Raw genomic sequence first — 22,449 nt, forward strand, 5'->3', positions numbered from 1 at the left:
GAAGCATCCTCATAGTGATTATACTATATTTTTATGACCAGTTCAGTTTTGGTTTTCAAATAACAATTCAACTTTAAAAATTTAATGTGACTTATCCAATCACAAATATGTAGTAGTTCTTTTTGAACATGAGTGGGAATAATGCCTGAACACAGTGTAGGCAACAGTGCACAGGGGTCAGCTGAAGAATGAACTCAGTAGATCAGAAAATCCATGCAGGATAGTCAACAAGTCTGAGTCATGATTTTAGTTAGACCAACTAAAGTAGTAGACACTTTAAAGCAGCAATAAGTAGATTTTTTTTTAAAAAATATATTTTTTGTTGTCAATGGACCTTTATTTTGTTTATTTATGAGATTGCTGAGAATTGAACCCAGTGCCTCACACATGCTAGGCAAGCACTTTTCCAAGGAACTACAATTCCAGCCCAATAAGTAGTTCTTTGTTGGATAATATTTAAAAGCCAAAAAGCAGGTAGCATAGTAACGAGCCCCAGGCAGCCAGTAAGAAGCAATCCTCTCTCTACTAAATAAAAATTATTTTGGTTAATATCTGTGTCCGCCATTTGAACATAGCTCCAAAATGTTGATGATTTTGTATGTTGTATCTGCCATTCTATAATCTAGTATCTGATGCACAATAGGTACATAATAGGAAATCAATGAATATCTACATGGAAAATGAATAAGAATTGAATTTGATAAAATGAGACATTTTGTTAAAATAAGGACACAGAATGAAGAAAAAAACAAACAAAAGCCAAGTGCTTTAATCAAGGGTTCAGAATGTCAATCCAAAAATTTAGAAATGTGGACATAGAATCTTAGACTAATTACATCAGGGAACAGTAAGTGTGGTTAGTTACATTTTTTCATTGGGTAGAGCTAAGTGCATTAAGTGGCAATGATGTTATATTGAGGCAGAGAGACAGAAATAATTCAGAACAAAGATACATTAGATTAAATTATAGAAGTAAATATGATTTTTTTTTTCTTAAAGTCTGTGTCTCAAAACTTTAGAAATATTTTTGGGACAAGACATTTAGATGAAAGCACTTAGTTAACTTGGAAAAACATAGAATGAAACTTAAATCAATGTAAAAGCATGAAATATATCACTTGGTATCTTATTTTGCAAGTGTTGTGTTTCTTTTGTACCCCCCACATTTCAACAGTATTATATACTTTTTAAGAAAATAACTGTTAAATATATTAATTTCTATACCATCTTGTGCCTAAATCAGCATCATGAAGAAATTAAGGGCCTAATAAATGACAGAAGGATAATAAAATATTGTATAAAAATTGGTATCTCCTGATGGCTGAAACTGAAATCACAAAATATAGTTCTTTCCTATGTTCTGCAGCTTTTGTGATGAGGTTGCTTCATTTTTTTTAAGCAATAGGCAAACAAATATCAACCTTTTTAGTTATTCTGGGAAACCCAGTCCTCCTCCTTAATTTTCTTAGTGCTCCTTTTACTTCCTTGTTCCTCAGAGTGTAGATGAAGGGGTTAAGAGTTGGGGTTACTACTGTGTAGAAAAGGGTGAGAAACTTGCCCCGTTCATGAACATAGCGATTTTGGGGTTGAGGGTAGACACCTGTGACAGTGCCATAGAACAGGGAGACCACAAGAAGGTGAGAAGTACAGGTACCAAATGCTTTCTTCTGTCCTGCATTCGACTTTATTCTCAGTGCTGCATGCACGATAGCACCTTAAGAGGAAAGGATAATGATCAAGGGAACCACCAGAAGAAAAATGCTAGCAATGGACATCTGGGTTTCATTGTAGGTAGTATCTGTATTGGAGAGATGAATAAGAGCTGGGACTTCGCACACGATGTCATCTATTATCCTGGAGCAGAAGGGTAACCGGAGGGTGGCAGGGGATTGGACCAAAGACTGCACCAGACCAGTTCCCCAGGCAAGGGTTGCTAGCTGCAGACAAACTCTGGGATGCATGGTAGTGGTATATTGCAGTGGATGACACACTGCCACATAGCGGTCCATGGCCATGATAACAAGAAGGACACACTCAGTGGCTCCAAGCCACAGGAAGACATAGAGTTGAATAGCACAGCCAATATAGCTGATAGTCTTCTCTGGACCCCATAAATTAACCAACATCTGTGGCACACAACTGCTGGTGAAACAGAGATCTAGCAAGGAAAGGTTGGAAAGAAAGAAATACATGGGACTGTGGAGCTTTGGATCCTTCATGGAGACAAGAACTATGACCATATTCCTGCAAGTGTCAAGCAATAAAAAACCAAAATGATCCAAAAAAGTACCTTTTCCAAATAAGGTTTGTCAGAGAAGCCCTGGAGGATGAAGTCACTGTGGCTCTCATTGCAACTTGTGATCATAGCTTCTGGGGCAATTGCCTCCTTGGGAGATGGATCAAAAGTACTTGTTCAAAAGCCTGAGATGAGTCCAGTTCAGGGACAGGAAAAAGGGCAGTATGGCTTGTTTGATTCCTTTCTGATCAAAGATGAGATTTTTACCTGATGTATTTTGGGAAAAAATACAAAATTTAGTGAAGTGCTTTAGTATTTTTTTTATCAATCATTCATTCTCTCTCTCTTTCCTTCTTTGACATTTTCTTCAATTTTGATAACTTCACTATAAATATTATGCAAAAGTATCTAAGCACTTGCTATTGAAAATCACTTTGCTAAATGTTAGATGTTCTGCATCTTTGCTCGTAAAGAGTACACATTTATCACTTTATTTCATGATTTTGTACATATATATTGTACTGTTCACAGCATATTACCTTTCCATATCTCTCTGTTTCTTTTATTTCTGTCTTTGAATCTCAATTCATCTTTCTCTCATGTTTCTCCTTTTCTTCTTCATTTCTTTTACCCTTCTGACTTCTCCACTTTCTGTTCTTCACTCCTTCTTTTTATTCCTTTTCCATTTTTCCTTTTCAATTTCTCTTTTATTTTTTCAGCCACCTTTATGTGGTGTGATCTTATGAAACATATTTAACTATTTCATTCTTACATGGTTCTCTCCTTAAATTTTCTATCTGAAAATTGAGAAATCATAGAACCCACATACAATTGTTTGAAGACCTAAATGTGAAGCCACATAGAAAATACTAAAATGAACCCCTGACACATAGTAGCCTTGCAACCTCTCTGTTAGCCATGGTGATAATGATGATGATGATATTCAAAGAATTTTTTTCCAGGGCAGAACACCAAAATATATAACCAATGTTTTGCAGAGTGTGAGTAAAAATAACATTTAGAGAAATAGAGTATTGTATTTCTAAATTACCTTCTTTGCAAAAAAGCTTCAAAAATAAATGTAACCTTTTAAAAAAGTTTTCTAAGTTGTAGATAAACACAATACCTCTATCTATCTATCTATCTATCTATCTATCTATCTATCTATTTATTTATTTTTTGCAGTGCTGAGGATTGAAGCCAGGGCCTCACATGCTAGACAAGGTACTCTACCACTGAGATATAATCCCAGACCTGCTTCCCTTTCTTTATAAGTTAGGCATATTTCTTCTTCAAAGCAGAAATATTTGTATTTAATATCCTCTTAATATCTGTAGTTAATATGCTCTTAATTCAATGAAGAATACGACTTGATCATTTATTGTAGTATTTCATGTTCTCAATTATTAGAGAATTTTTTTCCTGTTTAATAACCTAAATTTATATTCTAATATACTTGTATTTTTTTTTAAATTATTCAAAATAGGTGATGATGAAAATAGTAGAAAAAGTGTTCTATAGAAAACAAAAAACTTACAAGGAAGACATTAAAATAATATATTATGCCTAAGAAAAACTGACATAAAGTAATATTTACAACACATTCAATAGTTATACTCTTACCTTGATCCATGTACTAGAAGCAGATTTAGTTAAAATTTTCACAACTAGTAATTCTTATCATTAAAGAATATTAATGAACACATTACACTCAATACAAGTATTTTTTTTTCTTTTTACTGCATTTAGATGCATTGATCTTTTACAGTTTGAATTTTGTCATATTTTTTATGTTACTCAAATTTTCTTTGCTAGTCCATGCATTCCAGAAAATCTATACATTATCTCTGACTTTTTTTCTCTTTTCTGTGCTATTGTTTCTGTAGGATTTTTAAAAAATTAGTTGGCACTTTTGTTTTAAATTTGAGTTTGATACTATTGGGAAAAGAGTAGTTTGATGTTTTAAAGAATCTCATCTGTTTTTTTCCCCATGTTCAAAGTTAACAGCTTCTTATTCCATCTTTTAATTTTTAAAATACACTTCATAGCAAACAACTTCTGGTGTATGGTTTTTATTTGTTCAGATTATTCTTCCTTGCTAGTTTGTTTTCTAATACTAGTGTCTATATATCTGCATCTAATTCTATATATCTATATGTCTATCCCTCTACTTTATCTCTTCCAGTTCCTCATTAATTTCTAATCATTTTTCCTCACATCAACTATTTTTTTTAATTTTTGATTAAAAAATTAGCTGGTTTTCACTATGCAAGATGCAAGAATTTTCTTCATCTTCGTTTCTGTTGAGATTGTCTTCTTCCTGCAAATACCTATTGTCCCTGTGATTTTTTTTCAGCTCACCTCCTCTGCTTTTCTGTATAAAGGGAGTTTATACAGAAAGCCAGTTCATTCTGATTCCTGCAGTTACAAATGTAGAGTACAGCATCTACATTTCACCTCCTAAAGTAGGTGATTCTGGTGCCAGTGTAGCTCATCTCCTTAGCCCAGTTAATTCCAGCAGAGCAGCAGTGAAGAGTTCTGTGTGAACTCAGATTAGTCTCACACCTACTGTCAGTGATGTATCATATCAAATTGTATATATCTTCCCTCTCTGCCCCATGGCCTTGTCTGATACCATGGGAAAACTTTTGGCACAATATCAAGTGATGCCCAGAAGTGCAGAGATTTAATGACCCTGGGGAAACCCTCAACCACTGAGGATGGTAGTGAGTGGGTAAGTCCTTCGACCACTCTTACTTCAGGTAAAAAGATTCTTTTCTAGGATGATCATAAGAGAACTGAGTTCCCATTGCACACAACCAACCTATTATATCCCTGTGTTTCTTGTATATTTTACCTGTTTCACTCTCCATTTCCCTCATTCTTGTTCTTAAAATCTCCTTCTGAATCAGTTATTTGCACCTAATTCTCCATCCTAAGGGAGACTATTGGAAATAAGACCTAGGATTTAACTATGAGGGTCACAAAGGTAAAGAAAAAAAAAGACAAACAAACAAGAGACAAAATGCATATGCTCAATGGGGCTTTTGTGCTACAGTGAGGGCCCTAAAAGGGAAGAGGCCATACTTTGGGACTTAGGATGGTGTATATATGTATAGTTGCATCTCAAAAAAAAGTATTTCCATATTGCTTTGACCCTTCCAAACTGACTGAAGCTGTCTCCCCCAGACTGGTAGAGAGAATCCTCCACTGGCCTGGAAAAAATGCAAAGCTTTAACCTGAGACAGATTCCTCATAAGGTAGTACAGTCTTCAAAATCTCACTGCCTTCATTTAACACCCCAAAGCAATGCTAATGTTTCCTGCAACAAGAAAGAAATACCTTATTCTAAAAATTGCAGGATTTAACAAAAACCACCAGGACTCTTTTTAGGGGGGGAATAGTTTTTAAAACTGGATAGAAGAAAGTTTATAGACATACAAATACTCTTCCCTGACTTCCCAATGACATTCCTGGAAAAGAATACTGAATCCAGTTTTAATCTATTTCAGAAGTAGCTTATTAAAATTTTGATATAATGATATCTATGAAGAATTAAATGAAGTTACCTTAAGAGGATAATGAGATATGTACTCCTTGTTTGTCCCAGAGACAGCTCCTTTTATTAGAAGAAGAGGGGATGTAATAGTTAAAGAGACAAGGTAACTTTGAGAAGTGTTATGTCAATAGATTGACAATAGAAAATGTTTTCATGGAATTAGTCTCTCTAATTTCAGGATGATTTCAAATATGTAGAAACTAGATGACAGTTTTTAACTATCAGGAGCTATCTAAATATAAGGAAGAGCAGGGTGTGATCAGAAGCCAGAATGCTTTGACCCACAAAGATCTGTGGTGATGGATAATAGCCTATAATCTTTTTAGCACTTCAGTAGATTTAGAGCTTCTTGAGTTATGTATCTTGCAACTTGGTAAAACAGAAATGGAAACTGCAATAAAAAGGAACAAACAAACAAAAAGATCTTTCACCCAGTTTTCTTATCTAGACCAGTTCCCAGACTTACATACTATCAATTAAAAAGGAGGGAAAGTCTTTTAAAGAATTTTAGAATGCCACTTCAAAACTATAAGATAAATATTCCAACAAATATTTCCTTGTAGGGATCTAGAGTCATTTACCAGAGTAATTATCCAAGAGGAAAGACAGATACTGAGATAAAAATCTTGAGGACTGATTAACATAGTGGCTAAGTGTTACTAATATTAGGGAACAAAAAATATCATCATGACTGCTAGATAGAGGGTTACAGAACATAGGAGACATATAAGATCCTGGTTTAAGTCCAATGAGTAACTAGTCCAGTGGGTTTCTAGACCTACCAATGGTTATTTCCTGGATCCATGAATGTATTATGGAAACAGAATATACTTAACAGATGAAAAAACTCTCTCATTGATGCCATAATGCACTAAGAGCCAAGAGAATATACATAAAATTGCACTTCTCTTCCAAGATCAGAAGCAATAACGAATCCTCAAGAAAAGGCATAGATTTTATTTCAGTCTTTAAAATACAAAGGTTGAAAATTTAGAGGAACTATAGTAGATAAAAGTGCATTGAACATTTAACAAAAGATTTCCCCAATTGTAGTTGCTGTATCAGTTGTAGAACCTTTACCAGAAAAAAAAAAAATTAATACAGTCTTTGGTGAGTTGTTGATATGTTGAAGAGATCATTTTCAATACCAATCAGTAAAAAGAATCAGAAGCAATTTACATTTCTGTGGGAAGTACTATAGTTGATATTTATTGTCTCACCTTGGAGCCATGTTAACTTTCTTTTCAGACAAAATATACTCTGAAAGGATTTTGAATGTCCTTATCCTTTAAAGAAAATACACGTTCCCCTATATTGATGGCAGTATCCTAATCAAACCAAATGAGTAGGAAATGTCAAGAAGTTTGAGTGCCAGAGTGAGACATAAAACCTACACAGATTTAGAACCACTAAATTAGTGGAATTTTAGAGGTTAAATAACCTGTTTTACTATTTCTTTAATATTAATATTTTATTTAATTAAAATATTTTTATTAAAGAAAATATATTTTTATTCCTTATTGCAAGAGGCATGGTTCTTGATGGAATTAAATAGAGTTGAAGGCAGCATATACCACACCAAAGTATCCTACTATGGACTATTTGTTACGTGACTGAAAAGGTTATTAACTTTAAGTGGAGAGCAAGGGATGAATTTATAGCAAATAGAGCTTATTTTGATTAAGTTATCTCAACTAGTGGCCCTGCCATCTATTACCTACTGCTGTTCCATCAGTGCTATACTCTCAATTCACATCTGTAGTCTCACTGGATTCCCAATTGACCAAGTCCTGGAAGAATAAGAACCTCACTTAGGACTTTTAAAATGGTCAGCTGTCATGAGCCATCCATGGGTTGCATGTGGGTCATCACACATGGAAGCCTAGTGGAGAGAAACATTTGGTATCTGAAATAACCAGGGCACATTTTCTCTGGTCAATTGCCTAGGGACATGTGAATTTCTATCCTGCTCTGCAGTGGCCCACACAGCACCTGATATGGGTGTGACCTGTCAAGATGTCTATCAATCTGCTGACTGCAAGACATCATGAAGCAAGACTCTGCTCTTGAAACCTCATCCCTGCCTTTGGTGTGACTCCTTAAATAAACCACCAGAACCATCTTTTCTTTGTCTAATTCGAGTATACATGTGGACTAGATCTATCAGGGTGTTCACTTTTATAAATATATATCTGACTATTTGTGTTTTGCTATTCACTAATTGTTTGAGATTTAAGTTTTAGGGTGGCTTACATCCTCCTAGGCAGGAAGAAGAACCCCCTAACGAGACACTGGCCATCACCCCCATTAGTCAGTCTTCAATTTGTCAGTGAACAAATGCTGCAGTATATTCCAATTTAGTGTTGCCCTAAAGACACTAGTGAGGGAAAACTCTTTCAGTGGGCATAATTGTGCACAGCACATTTGATAGTCTCCTTTGTTTAGAAAGAGGAATGGGTTAAGATATGGATGTATATGAATTTTACGGAAATAAGGGTCTTGATCCAAACATGTGGATGGTACTCAATTCATTTTTTATGTAATGGGTCCTCAATAGAGTAGATATGGTGGAATATATGAAGGCTAAGTACATGCATAGCAGCATGGATGATTTTGGACCAACACTGTTGCAGGAACTGCCATTGCTGACTGTGTGAACTTTCTGACCATTAGAAAGGCAAAAAAACAAACAAAAAAAAAGAAAGGCAGAATTCAATGCTGTGCACATGATACTTTGGTACCAGGCATGAAAGAGACCAGCCAGGCTATTGGCAATTTGATCACATAAAACCTTTAATCTCAGAGCATGGAGTCATTTGTCTTTAAAGCATTGACACTTTCTAAAAATTTGTATTTGCTTTGGTTGCCTGCAGTGTTCTGCTTAGACAAATATTCCTGATTTATTGACATTTAATCATGCTTATATAATTGCCTCATAGTAGGGATATGTGTAATATTGGTGAAGTATGACTATGTGTGTGTGTATGTGCATGTGACTACCAATTCTACAATACATTTTGAAGATGGACTTGCCCAGGAAGCAGACTCAGAAATGGAGATTATTATTCAGAGGAGGTTTATTAGGAAAGAATTTTTGTGTCAACATCTTTGAAAGGAAAGGGGAGGAATAATGATTGATGAGAATGAAATGTCAAGTTGCAATTTTAACTCTTCCTAAGTATCATTGTACCCTACAAGGACTATTCGATATGAGATGATAATTGAGACATTCTGAGTTGAGGAAAGAGGCCAAACTAAATCTCTCAGTTAATCAGTGCTGAATGTAAGCTCACTGGAAAGGGACCATACATTTAAATGAAGCAAAGGGGGAATTCTAGATGACCTCTGTCTGTCAATAACATATCTAGCCCCTGAGATTATGCCTTTATTTTGCAAGTGGGCTCTGAGAAGGACATTTTAATTTCCAATACTGTATACACCTTTAAATGTTCAGATTCACTCCTTTGCATGAATTCGGCAGAGTTCTTACAGGTTTATAGTGGTCTAGGTGGAACTTATGAAATGACTACCACTGCAACTGACCTCAGGTCCACTAATTATATCCACTGTCTTCTTATTATTTTCATTTTCTATTCCTCTCTATCTTAGCTAGTTCCTCTGTTGATCACAGTAGTTTACCTGAGGAATGATACAGAGATAACTGAGGCCCTGGTCATTATGGCTTTAAGATAAATTATTTCAAGTATACTCTGTGAGTCAAAAGGTGGAAGAATAGAGGAAAAATGCACTCCCCAGCAGTTACTCAACAGAAGATTTAATCAGTGGAAAGACTGCACTTCAGCAAGGTACCCACTAAAGGAATTCACTAAAATTCAACATTGGACAGTAAAATCATCATAGAGAAACAGAAAGCTGAAGATTTTGAACATAAAATAAGAAAGAATATGTTAGAGATGCACCAACTTTTCCACAGCCAACCAGTGGAAAATCGGATCTTATGTGGCCCAGGGACAATGGGAGAAAGTGTTGAGTGAAACATAACCAAACCATTCAACCCATGTTCAGTGCAGCAGAGACCTATTTTAAGTTGTCTAGAGGCAGCTATCAGCAATAGCAGACTGGAAACTCGTAAAGACAGTCACTTTCCTGACCCCGCAGTTGCCTATCATGGGGTCCAGATTGTGCCTGGACCAACGTGATTAAAATATGTGCATAGAGAATTATGATCAGAGCAATCCAGTTTCAGAACACTGAGGAGAGAGGTCTCCCTTTGTTGCTGGAATCCCATATGAACAACTCAAACGATGCCAGTAACCAGGTAGACACACATGTCTATACTCCAGGATTCCAGGTCTTATACTGGGCAATTATTACTCATTTCCAGTGAATAAATGAGGCTGGTGGAGGTTTAGGTTCCTTATCCTAAAGATGGAATTTTGGGGAAATCCCTGAGACCCAGATATCTAGCAGAAATTGAGATTATCCCACTAATAGGGGGTGTGGATCAGGTCTCAAATACCCACTGACAGAATTTCAAAGGTCAGCCAAGGTTAAACCTCACCTTCTAGAACTTTCAATTTAGAACTCTGCACCAGCTCCACTATGGAAGTGCATCATATATCAGCATTCCCCAGTTTTTTCCAGTCTATATGGTCAGATGAGACAGACGTGCTTTGGCAGCTTTGGATCCTGGCCACAGTGGCTGGCAGCTTGATGAGATACATAGAAGTGGAACTTAACAACCCCCAGCCCTTGACCCAAGGGTCACAGAACCCATTAATAAATGAATAAATAGATGAACAAACAGGAAGATTCAACAACATAAGCAATGAACATTCTCCTTGTCAAGAGTTTTGACTATCTCAGTGGAAGCAAGTGCTTAGTTTCTCATTGAGAAGATTTTTTCTTATTCCTTCTCCTTTTTCTTTTTAAGTTTTATTTTATCTTATTATTAAATTTTTAAATTTTTTTCAATCCGTGTGATGCTGTGTGTATATATGTAATATATATGAGTAAAATTATATGAATATGTATATATGTATATATATATATGCATATATGTATATGAATAAAATTATATGAATATGTATATACATATACATATTCATATAATTTTGCTCTTTTTAATTGCTTAAATATAATTGGTTAAATTTAACTCTTTTTAATATACACAAAATATGTGTATAAAAAAGAAAGAGAAATCCATCTTTACTTCACCCATTTATTATTTAGCCTTGATTTGACTTTACTGGGGTAAAATTTTATATGAATTTTGTTTGTTTTGGTCTTATATTTGTTTCTTTGTTTTTGCTTTGGTTTTTGTTCCTCTTATTATCTCTTCTTCACTCTACTAATAGCCAAATTTTCCTGTTCTGTCCTCCTCTATTTCTTTCCTTTATTACTTTTAGTTATTTTTATCTCTCCATTTTTACAGCTGTCATCTGTTACATATCCCCTGCTTCTCCTTTATTCACTTTAAAAATATTTCAAGCTTTTTCTTGCTTTCCTACCATGTTTTCTCCTCATTTAAGGAACTGTAATTTTATTATCTTATATAAATGTATATTTTAAGTAACTTCTACCACATTCGTGGTGTGATTATCTATATAGTGGATGACATAGTAGACAACCTGCTGTCTATGTCTGTTGTAGTTCATGGTTATTTATTGTTAGTATTGATGCTAAATGCTGACCTCATCATTCATCTTTAATTAGTGTTACAAATGTCAAATTAGACACTGGACATTTATTTTAAAACTGTACATTGGTTGCTAACACTATTGCTATTCTTTGTTCCCCCTTTCTCTAAGAGGGGCTGGGAAGTGATTGGGACATTTGGAAACAGAGTAGAAGATCTGCTGCTAAGTAACAACATAACTAAGACAAGTAACAGCAAAGCTTACTCCATACATAAACATGAGCCTCAACAATACTTCAAAACATAGAATAGAGGAGACAAAAAACACTAAACCAATAACCAGGTCTCAAATAGGAACAAAAAGAAAGGGATCTCATTTTTGGCCAGTTACTCATACAACAAAAACAGAGAAATTTAACAAAAGATAAACATACACCAAAATATGTGTATAAAAAGGAATTCATCTTTACAAAGATGCATAAGTCCAAGACCTTTGAAATCATGAGGAAATAGGCAAACAAATCTCTCCCCAAATTCACAATTCCTCAATAAAGAAACTCATGATATGTAAGTGTATGAAATTCCAGAAAAGACTATAAAAACTCATTATTACAATGTTTCCTGAACAAAAAGAAGATCAAGGAACAAATTAAGAGAGCAAATACAGGTGGTGAAAGACCATCTGAATAAAGAAATAGGTATATTGATAAGAAACAAACCAAAAATTCAGAAAATGAAACACACAATGAATTTAATTAAAAATTCACTTGAAAGTATCACCAACAGAATAGAGTTCATGAAGAATATAATTTCAGACCTTGAAGACAGAATTTCAGTACTTTAAGACAAAGTATATGAACTTGAATACTCAGTATGTAAGGAAGGAAAAAAAATAAAGACCATGACAAAAATATGCAAGAATTCTTGGACAAAATCAAGAGATCAACTCTGGAGTCACCTGAATCAACTATGGAGATACAGGCTAAAATCATTAAGGGTTTCTTCAGAGAGATAATAGCAGAAAAATTTCCTCCCCTTAGAAATGAGGTTGAGATATATATATATATATATATATATATATATATATATATATATATATATATATATATATATATCTCATTTAAAATCCCAAGTAGACAAGATAAAAAAGAAACTCTCTAAAACACATAAACATCTATCTATAGTATTATGGAATGATCTCACCTCCTGAATTAGAAGAGATGGGTTGGTAGGATGAATTAATAAACAACATCCAACTATATGCTGTTTGTAGGAGATTCATCTCATAGGCAAAGATACACATAAGCTGAAAGTAAAAAGATAAAAAAACAATTCTATGCAAGTGGAGTCCAAAAAGAAGCAGGAAGAGGTATTCTCATATCTGAAAACGCAGCTGTCTAGTAAAAATTAATCAGAAGAAACAACATATTGGTAAATGGTAAGTGGAACAATCCAACAACAAGATATAACAATAGTAAATATTTATGCCCCAAATGTCAGTGAACCTAATTACATAAAAACAAATAAAGAGAATTCTTGATGTTAAATCCCAGATAGACCCCAATACAAGTATACTAAATGACTTCACCACATCCCTATCACCAGTATATAGGCCATCCAAACATAAAATCAATAAAGGTATTTCCAACCTAAATAATATTGTAAATCAAATGGACAAACAGACTTTATAGAATATTTCATCCCAAATCAGCTGAATTTATTTTCTTCTAAGCAGCTCATGGAATTTTTTCCAAAATAACCACATTGTAGGTAAAAAATATAAGTATTATAAGACACAAAAATTGATATGATTACCTGCATTCCATCAAATCAGCAGAAGGCAGAAAATAACTAAGATCAGAGTCAAAAATTCATGAAATTGACAATGAAAAAACAATACATAGATCAGTGGCAACAAAGAGTTGGTTCTTTGAAAAAATAAGATTGGTAAACTCTTAGCCTAACTAACCAAAATAAAGAGAGGGCCCAAATTTATAAAATTAGAGATGAAAAAAGAAATATCACCACAGATACTTCTGAAATTTGGAGGATTATTATAAGCTATTTTGAAAATTTATACATTAACAAACTGGAAAATCTAAAAAACATCGACAAATTTCTAGACACTTAAGACCTACACAAATTGAATGAGGAAGACAGAAAACCAAAACAGACTAATATCAAGCAATGAAATCGAAATAGCAATTGAAAACATTTCAAAAACAAAAAGCCCAGGATCAGATAGATTCTCTAGTTCTACTAGACCTTCAAAGAACTAACACTAGTCATTAACAAATTAGTTCATGAAACTGAAATGGAGGGAACACTTCCAAATACATTCTATGAATCCAGCATAACCCTGACACCATAAAACCAGATAAAGACACATCAGGAAAAGAAAACTTCAGACCAATATCTCTGATGAACAAACATGCACAAATTTTTAAGAAAATATTAGCAAACCACATTTAAAAACACATAAGGAGGGAATAGATCATGATCAAATGGTTTTCATCCCAGAAATGCAAGCTTGATTCAACATGTGCAAATTGATAAATACAATTCACTGAACTAAAGTCAGTCATATATAGTATGAAACAGACATACTGAAACACAATTTCACTATTCATTATCTATTTATACTTATACAATACATATTTTATATATATATATATATATATATATATGTATATATATATATTGTAAATATCCTATAGATATAGATCATGTACATGTATGAACTAAAGTCAGCATACTAGCATACTATAGTGATATAGTATGAAACAGACATACTGAAATACAATTTCACTATCAGTTATCTCTCTATCTCTCTCTCTCTCTCTCTCTCTCTCTCTATATATATACATATATATATATATATATACATATATACATATATATATGTATATATACATATATACATATATATATGTATATGTACACATATGAAGTATATATATGCATATATATGCATATATATATATGTATTTATGTATATATATATGTCTATATACCTAGTGTATATATATATGGTATATATACATACATATATAAATAGATAGATAGATAGATAGATATAAATAACTGAATAGAAGAAAGAACAATAAAGTATATAAAATGGAATAGGGAAAAGAAGGAAAGAATGGAGAAAGGAGGCACTGGAGACAAATATAGGGCAAATTAATTTGAATGTTAATATACATAGAAATATGCCAAAATGAATTTATCTGTTATGTATAACTATAAAGTACAAATAAAACTTAAAAAAATGTATATCCTGGGTCTTGGAGGATGGGATTGCATTCAACTGGCATTCCAAGTATATCTTCAAGTGATCACTTCATGATGGTCTAGTAGGAGACAAAGTAATGAACTCCATTTTCTATTCCACATTTTATTTATCCACTCATCTGTTTATGTGCACCTAAGGAGGTTCTATAACTTGACTATTTTGAATTGTGCTTCTATAAACACTGATGTGACTGTATCAGTGCCATAAGCTCACTTTAGTTCTTTTGGATAAATACCAAGGAATGGGATACCTGGGTCATATGATGGATCCATTCTAGTTTATGGAGAAATATCCACATGACTTTCCAAAGTAGTTGTATAATTTGCAGTCCCACCATCAATGCGTAAGTGTACCTTTTCCCCTACATTCTTGTTAGCATTTATTATAATATATATATTCTTTTTTTATTGGTTGTTCAAAACATTACAAAGCTCTTGACATATCATATTTCATACATTAGATTCAAGTTGGTTATGAACTCCCAATTTTACTCCAAATACAGATTGCAGAATCACATCGGTTACACATCCACATTTTTACATAATGCCCTATTAGTAACTGTGGTATTCTGCTACCTTTCCTATCCTCAACAATCCCCCCTCCTCTCCCCTCCCATCTTCTCTCTCTACCCCATCTACTGTAATTCATTTCTCTCCTTGTTTATTTTCCCATTCCCCTCACAACCTCTTATATGTAATTTTGTATAACCATGAGGGTCTCCCTCCATTACCATGCAATTTCCCTTTTCTCTCCCTTTCCCTCCCTCATGTATCTGTTTAATGTTAATCTTTTCTTCCTGCTCTTCCTCCCTGCTTTGTTCTTAGTTGCTCTCATTATATCAAAGAAGACATTTGGTATTTGTTTTTTAGGGATTGGCTAGCTTCACTAAGCATAATCTGCTCTAGTGCCATCCATTTCCCTGCAAATTCCATGATTTTGTCATTTTTTAGTGCTGCGTAATACTCCATGGTGTATAAATGCCACATTTTTTTATCCATTCATCTATTGAAGGGCATCTGGGTTAGTTCCACAGTCTAGCAATTGTGAATTGTGCTGCTATGAACATCGATGTGGCAGTATCCCTGTAGTGACAAGTACCTGAGAGGATGTGGGAGAAAGGGAACCCTCCCGCTCTTTGGTGGGAATGTAAATTATTACAGCTCTTATGGATTATGAAAGTTTCTCAAAAAATTAAAAACAGAATCACCATATGATCCAGCAATCAAACCACTGGGTTTACATCCAAAGGAAATGAATTCAGTATGCCTAAAAGACATCTACACTCATATGATTAATGTTGTGCTATTCATAATAGCTTAGAAATAGAATCAGTCTAAGTGTCATCCACTGATGGGTCAATAAAGAAACATACATATACACAATGAAATACTATTCAGCCACAAGAAATAGATCAAATTTTGTCATTTTCAACAAGATGGTGTGAACTAGAAGTCATTACATTAAATGAAGTAAGGAAGACACAGAACAATTAGTAATTCATAATCTCACTCACATGTAGTTTCCCAGATGAATTCAAAGTAGAATACCTATTACCAGAATTATAGAAAGTAAGGGTGAGGGAGAAACAAGAAGTTTGTCAACAAGTGCTAGGTAGCAGTTACATAGATGTAATAAGTTTTCATGTTCTTTTGCACAGGGGTGACTACAGATAATATATTGTATATTTAATAAAAATAAGCCTTTACCACAGGAAATGATAAATGTTTAAGAAGACTGATAGGTTTACTCTTATTTGAATATATAAAAGTATCTAAATATCACATTATACCACATAATTGTGTACAATTTTTATGGATTAATTTTAAAAATGATGTTAAATGAAAAAATATTATTGGGAACATTTCCCAACACTTGTTACTGACAGATCTTGATCATAGAGCTCAGAGCATAATGATAGAAATGGTTCATATTGGGAACCAATATTTATAAAATTCACTATTTTTTTGCTTTTTTAATCCCATGTTGATTTTTGTTGATAAACTCTTATAAAGAAAGAAATTACATATGCAAGGAAAATAACTCAGCAATCCTGCCATTGGGTTTATAGCCAATGGAATTTAAATCAACATAATGATGTTCATTAGGCAAAATATCAAATCAATTTAAGGTTCTGCTTCTGGGTAAATGGATTTTTAAAATGTTGTGCATATATACAAGGGACTCCTATTTAGTTATAAAAAAGAAACAATTCCTGTCATCTATGAACATTAATGAAAGCAGAGTTATGATATTAAATTTATTAATCTAGGCACAGAAAGATAAATAGTGCATAATATAACTCATATGTGGAATAAAAAAAATTGATTTTATAAAAGTAGAGAGCAAAGTGTTGGTTACCAGAGGCTGGGTGTTTGTGGACCATGGGCTGTTGGAAAAAGGATAGTAAATCTTAATTATTGAAATAATAAGTCCAAATGATCTATGGTACAACTTGGTGACTTTGTTAAAAAATATATTGTAGTCTTGTAAAATGATAAAACAGTGTATATAGGCTATTTTCACCACAAAAATCACAACTATGTTAAATGGCCATATATTAGTTACACTTAGTCATAGCACAATGTGCATATTCTGCAAACCATCATATTGTAAAAGTTAAATACAGACATTCTACTCTGTCAATTTAAAAAAGAAAATAAAATGGAAAAAGAAATAAACAAAAGGAAAAAACACCCTGAATCAGGAAGCTATCTCAATCTGCTTATAATGGAGAGTTAATGTCACCATTGTTCACAACAGAAGAGATGGAACACTCCAACTAGGACATTGAGGAATGTTTCAGAAAGGAAGTGTTTACAAAAGTATGGGAAAGACTGAGAAATCCTACAAGGGTATCCCAAGTGTGTATTATATAAGCACTACCCTGATAATTGCAAGAGTGGGGAGCCTGGTTGCAAACCAAAACCTAAAGTAGCAAAAAGAAGAAATAGTATTGGAAACCAGAAGAGAGAAGTCTGAACATGCATGGCCACACCCAGCATCTGTGTCCTTTGGTTGAGCAACAAAGCCGGTCTCACAGGTTCAGGTGAGAAAGAACTAAGAGAGTATACCTCCAACAAGCTGTTCCTTCTCTCTTAAATGCTCACATGGTGACTGCCATCAGTTAAACCTGACCAGAAGACAGATATGAAAGAATCTTTTTGATTCAACCTCTAGTGGAGCAACACAGTAGAAAGTATTAAACAAAATATTTAAGAGGCCATTATTTAGGACTGAGTTTCTGCATGTGGCCCCAGAAGACCAGACCAAGCCAAAATAAAGCCAGTTATGTTGAATACAACATTGTCAAACAGAACCTCTAAGAAAGCAGATAAATCCCCCCCCAAAAAAGAAAGAAATGTTCTTGCTAAAAATAGGAAATTATGGCCTACTCAAGTTAGTATAATAAGGAGGTTCCATTTTCACAAGAAGAAAGAAGAAGCAGAAGTAGAAGTAAAAGGAGAAAGAAGAAGAAGAAGGCGAAGAAGAAGAAGAAGAAGAAGAAGAAGAAGAAGAAGAAGAAGAAGAAGAAGGAGGAGGAGGAGGAGAAAAGGAGAAGGAGGAGGAGGAGGGGGTGAAAAAGAAAAGAGAAAAAGAAACCTGAAGTTAACTGACATCTACCAATGAACTTATTCTAGTGTTAATTCTTTGTTATCCACGTTGATAATTTCTGTTCTGCCATTAACCAGTGTGAGCTCACTCTATTTAGGAGAAAGGAAGCTGCCCATATTCATGAATCGTGAATAAAAGTTAATTAGATATATTATAAAGTTTGTTGTAATTTTGTCTTCTTGGAAAAAAAAAAAAATATATATATATATATATATATATATATATATATATTTGAATAGAGGGTGGGTCTAGGAAAGGGAAAGCAGACTGAAAAATAATCATCACATATATAATGCATAAAAATACACTCGCCATGATATAGTTACAGTTAGAGAAAGAAGGTGAATTATACACCATTGGGGACAGTAGTCAAAGGAAAAGCTTATCGCTTTCTGTTCTATTCAATGTCATTGATTTTGTGTTTCTAAATAATGTAGTTTAATATAATACATGTAATTTGAAAAGAATATTAATTCTATCTACATATGTCACTAATATGTGTAGAGAGGAAGACAATACAAAGTTAGAGAGAAAATCATAATTACTTCTTTTTTCTAGAAAAAAATATTGTGAAGTTTTTATTTAATATTTAATACTTCTCATTGGAAAGATCACTTTTCTGTTTTGTTTTAAACTTATTTTGTGCTCACTTACAATTACTATTAGAAATAATTAAATCTAGGTGAGCTATTCTAAGAATTAGTGGTGCAAGATATTCAATGAATTCTCATAAAAATCCCCCTGAAACATTTATTCAAATTTTCTCTGTTCTAATTGTATCCTTTTTCTTCTAATTTATTCATCTTTAATTGTATTCCATTTGAAATTAGTGTTCACTTTTTGGGGTAATTGAATGAGCTCAGATCAGTAGGTAACTAATTGTACAAAAGAAGCATTTCCATAGAGAACTCTGTCCCCCAATTTTTTTCTGATAACTCACCTGGGAAAAGGACAAAGAATGGTCTATGTGAAAAGAATGCCCAAGAGTTTTTATGAATATCATGTAAATAGCGTGCTCAGAAAGCACTCTGAATATTTTCTACTTTGCCTTCCTAACCTAGGTGTTCTTCCTTTGTCATTTGCATCAACAGAAAAACTAACTGCTCTGAAGCTAATAGTTAAATATACATCTGTGAACTAAAGTTTCTTTGTCCTCTGAAAATTTAAAAATTTAAATATACTTCCTCACATTTCCTTTATATTGAAGTCTATCAAAATAAAGTAAGTAAAAGATACTTGTTTTTTATGGGGAATGTATTCTCAGAGGAGATTGGAATGTGTACATCATACTACGTAATACACATATGAAAGGCAGAGTATATTTCATTTCAGGAAACCTTTTATAATGTTTGGAAATAACTAGCTTGGTGCCTTTGTGAACAACTAGACTTCACTTGCAATTAATGTCTCTCTTATTTTCTCACTGAAATTGATGGTAAAAGCACAAAAATGTAGTTCTGACAAATATTAACTACTTGAATGAGATATGAAGCTTTCAATCAATTATATGACTATCTCATATCAATCAATTTCAACATAAGTTCAAAATTTTATGGATTGATTTCCCCATATGTTTCAATCAGAGTTCAGGGTCAGATGAAAATAACCTGTATTTTTTTTCTTGTGATCTTCTATTCTATATAAAGCTAAATACTAATTGCAAGTATAAATTAAATATTGTATAGGATGAATATAAAGTAGAAACAAGATATACTGGTATGAAAATATGAGGGTGGATACAAAGATAATGGCAAAAGAATACAGTCTACCAACTTACTAAAGTGACTTTAAATGTTTGTGTATAGATTTTCATGTAGTGAAATAGGGATGGGAAATCACTGGAAGTAGGAGATCAAAAAGTCATAGAATCCAAGAGTTAAAATAATGAAATATGAGAATGATACAGAAAATATAAGAAGAATTAATGACCTTAAATATACTTTAGAGTGACTTGCATGGATTAGGCATACCTGCTGTTTTGTCTCTAGGCAAATATAGAGAAAAAAGGAACAGGGTGAACACCATTCACAGTCAAAACCATACTTAATAAGGAGAAAATATGAACAAAGTCCAAAATAATACAAATTAAATAAAATCACAGAGCGAATACTGAAGGGATGATTGACATCAGTGTTAGATATAATAAGTTATGGAAAAACTCCTGGAGGACCAAATTGAAAATTCCTCTTTAAAAAATTGTAGAATGGAGCATATTTCAATAAAGCATTATTGACATAAAAAGCTAGAAAAAGAAACAATTAAGGAATGAGCTATGGTAGAAAAATATATGATGTGAACATAACAATGCTTTTTAAAAAATAAAAATCATGTATCTTTTATCGTAGTTATTTAAAAATGTGTGTGAACTGTAACTTTTAAAAAATTTGTTTTTCAATAGGATAATTCTGATTCTGCTTATGTCATATATCTTCCACATCATGGTATTTTTATGTGAAAGAAAACTTGGGCCCAGAGATGTTTCTAAATTCTCTGTGCTCCTATTAACATATTGAGTCATATGGCTAAAGTAAAGGAGCCACACTAATTCAGAACAAATTTGCAGTACATATTTTTTTTAATCTTTAAAATTTTAAACTCCAAATTTGTTATCTTGATATCTCACTACCTCATTTAAGGCATTGATTATATTTTGATCTTTACCTTTACCTTTCCAATTACTAGGAGACTCTAAGAATTAATGATAACAATATCCTAAAATATGGATACTAAAATTTCCTTTGTCATAGGGTGGGTGGGTACTACTGATTTAGTAGACATAAAACATTATTGGAGTTTTGTCAAATATGGCTCAGTGAGTATTGCTTGGAATTACTATTGTTTTATCATTGTTATTTCTTCCAAACTACAATACATATAATCAAAAGGCAACATTCACATATTAATTCTGAGTAACTTTCTGTAATTCTTACAAGATGACACTGCAGATTTAATGAAATAGAGAATTTGAAAACTGTGCTTTGTAACCCTGAGAAGAGTACCTTGAAATTGCTAATTGACTAACAAGAGTGACTCTGAATTTTGTTGCTGGAATGCTGTCCCAACTTCCCCTCTGAATAGTCCTCTTCTTACAGAAGACTGTGGTGGAGTGTGCTTTATGAAATCTGGAACATAAACCAAAACCTTCATTCCCTAATTCATCTCTCTCAACATAGTGTTTTACTCAGCTTATTGATTTTTTTTTTTAATTTTCAATACTCCTTTTAGTAAATAAATAAATAAATAAATAAATAAATAAATAAATAAATACATACATACATCCTGGAAATATAAAATAACTTGTATATTTTAAAAAGTCTCTGAGCCTGAATTAGGATATTGAATTTTCTCCTGATAGCAGTTGATGTGGAATTTGAAACTGTATTTGTAGTTACATATGATTAGTGGATCAATGGAACCTGTCCAAACTCTTTTATTAAGACAAAATATTGAATAATCTCTACAAGAAGGATAAGTTATCTAAAATACAATATAAAAGAACACATATTGAGGTTGGAAGTAATAGTTATGCATGTAATAAAGTATACACAAACAAATTCTTTCTTTTATTTTTGTGTAGTTTTATTTTTTTATTTGTTATTTTCAAGGATACATAACAGTAGAGTATATGTTCAAATGTTTTATATACATGGAGTATAACTTATTCTAAGTAGGATCCAATACTTGTGGTTGTACATGATGTGGAGTTTCACTGGTGGTGTATTCACATATGATCATACTAAAGTTATGTCTGATCCATTCTACTGTCTTTCCTATTCCCAAACCCTCTCTATTTCCTTCATTCCCCTTTTTATAATTCCCCTCCCTGCTACCATTGTGTGTTAGTATTCATATATCAGTGAGAAAATTAGACCTTTGCTTTTTGGGGATTGGCTTTTTTCATTTAGCATGATAGTATTCAGATCCATCCATTTACTGGCAAACTTCATAAAGTCATTCATTTTTAGGGTAAAGTAATATTCTATGATGTATATATACCATATTTTTTGTCCATTATTCTATTGAAAGGAACCAAGTTTGGTTCCAGTTATTGTGGTTTGAGCTGCTATAAACATTGATGTAATTGCATCACTGTAGAATGCTTATTTGAAGTCCAATTTGAAAATTGGATCATATGGTAGTTCCATTCCAAG

General features: G+C 33.0%; 1 pseudogene; it reads right to left on the bottom strand.

Moving 5' to 3' along the window:
• Window positions 1-1,394: 1,394 nt before the first annotated feature.
• Window positions 1,395-2,365, bottom strand: LOC124095348 (olfactory receptor 2H2-like; annotated as a pseudogene).
• Window positions 2,366-22,449: the final 20,084 nt, after the last annotated feature.

Source organism: Marmota monax, unplaced genomic scaffold (assembly GCF_021218885.2).
Source record: "Marmota monax isolate L192 unplaced genomic scaffold, Marmota_monax_Labrador192_F-V1.1 WCK01_AAM20220418_F8-fsc00463, whole genome shotgun sequence".
NCBI classification, from domain to species: Eukaryota; Metazoa; Chordata; class Mammalia; order Rodentia; family Sciuridae; genus Marmota; species Marmota monax.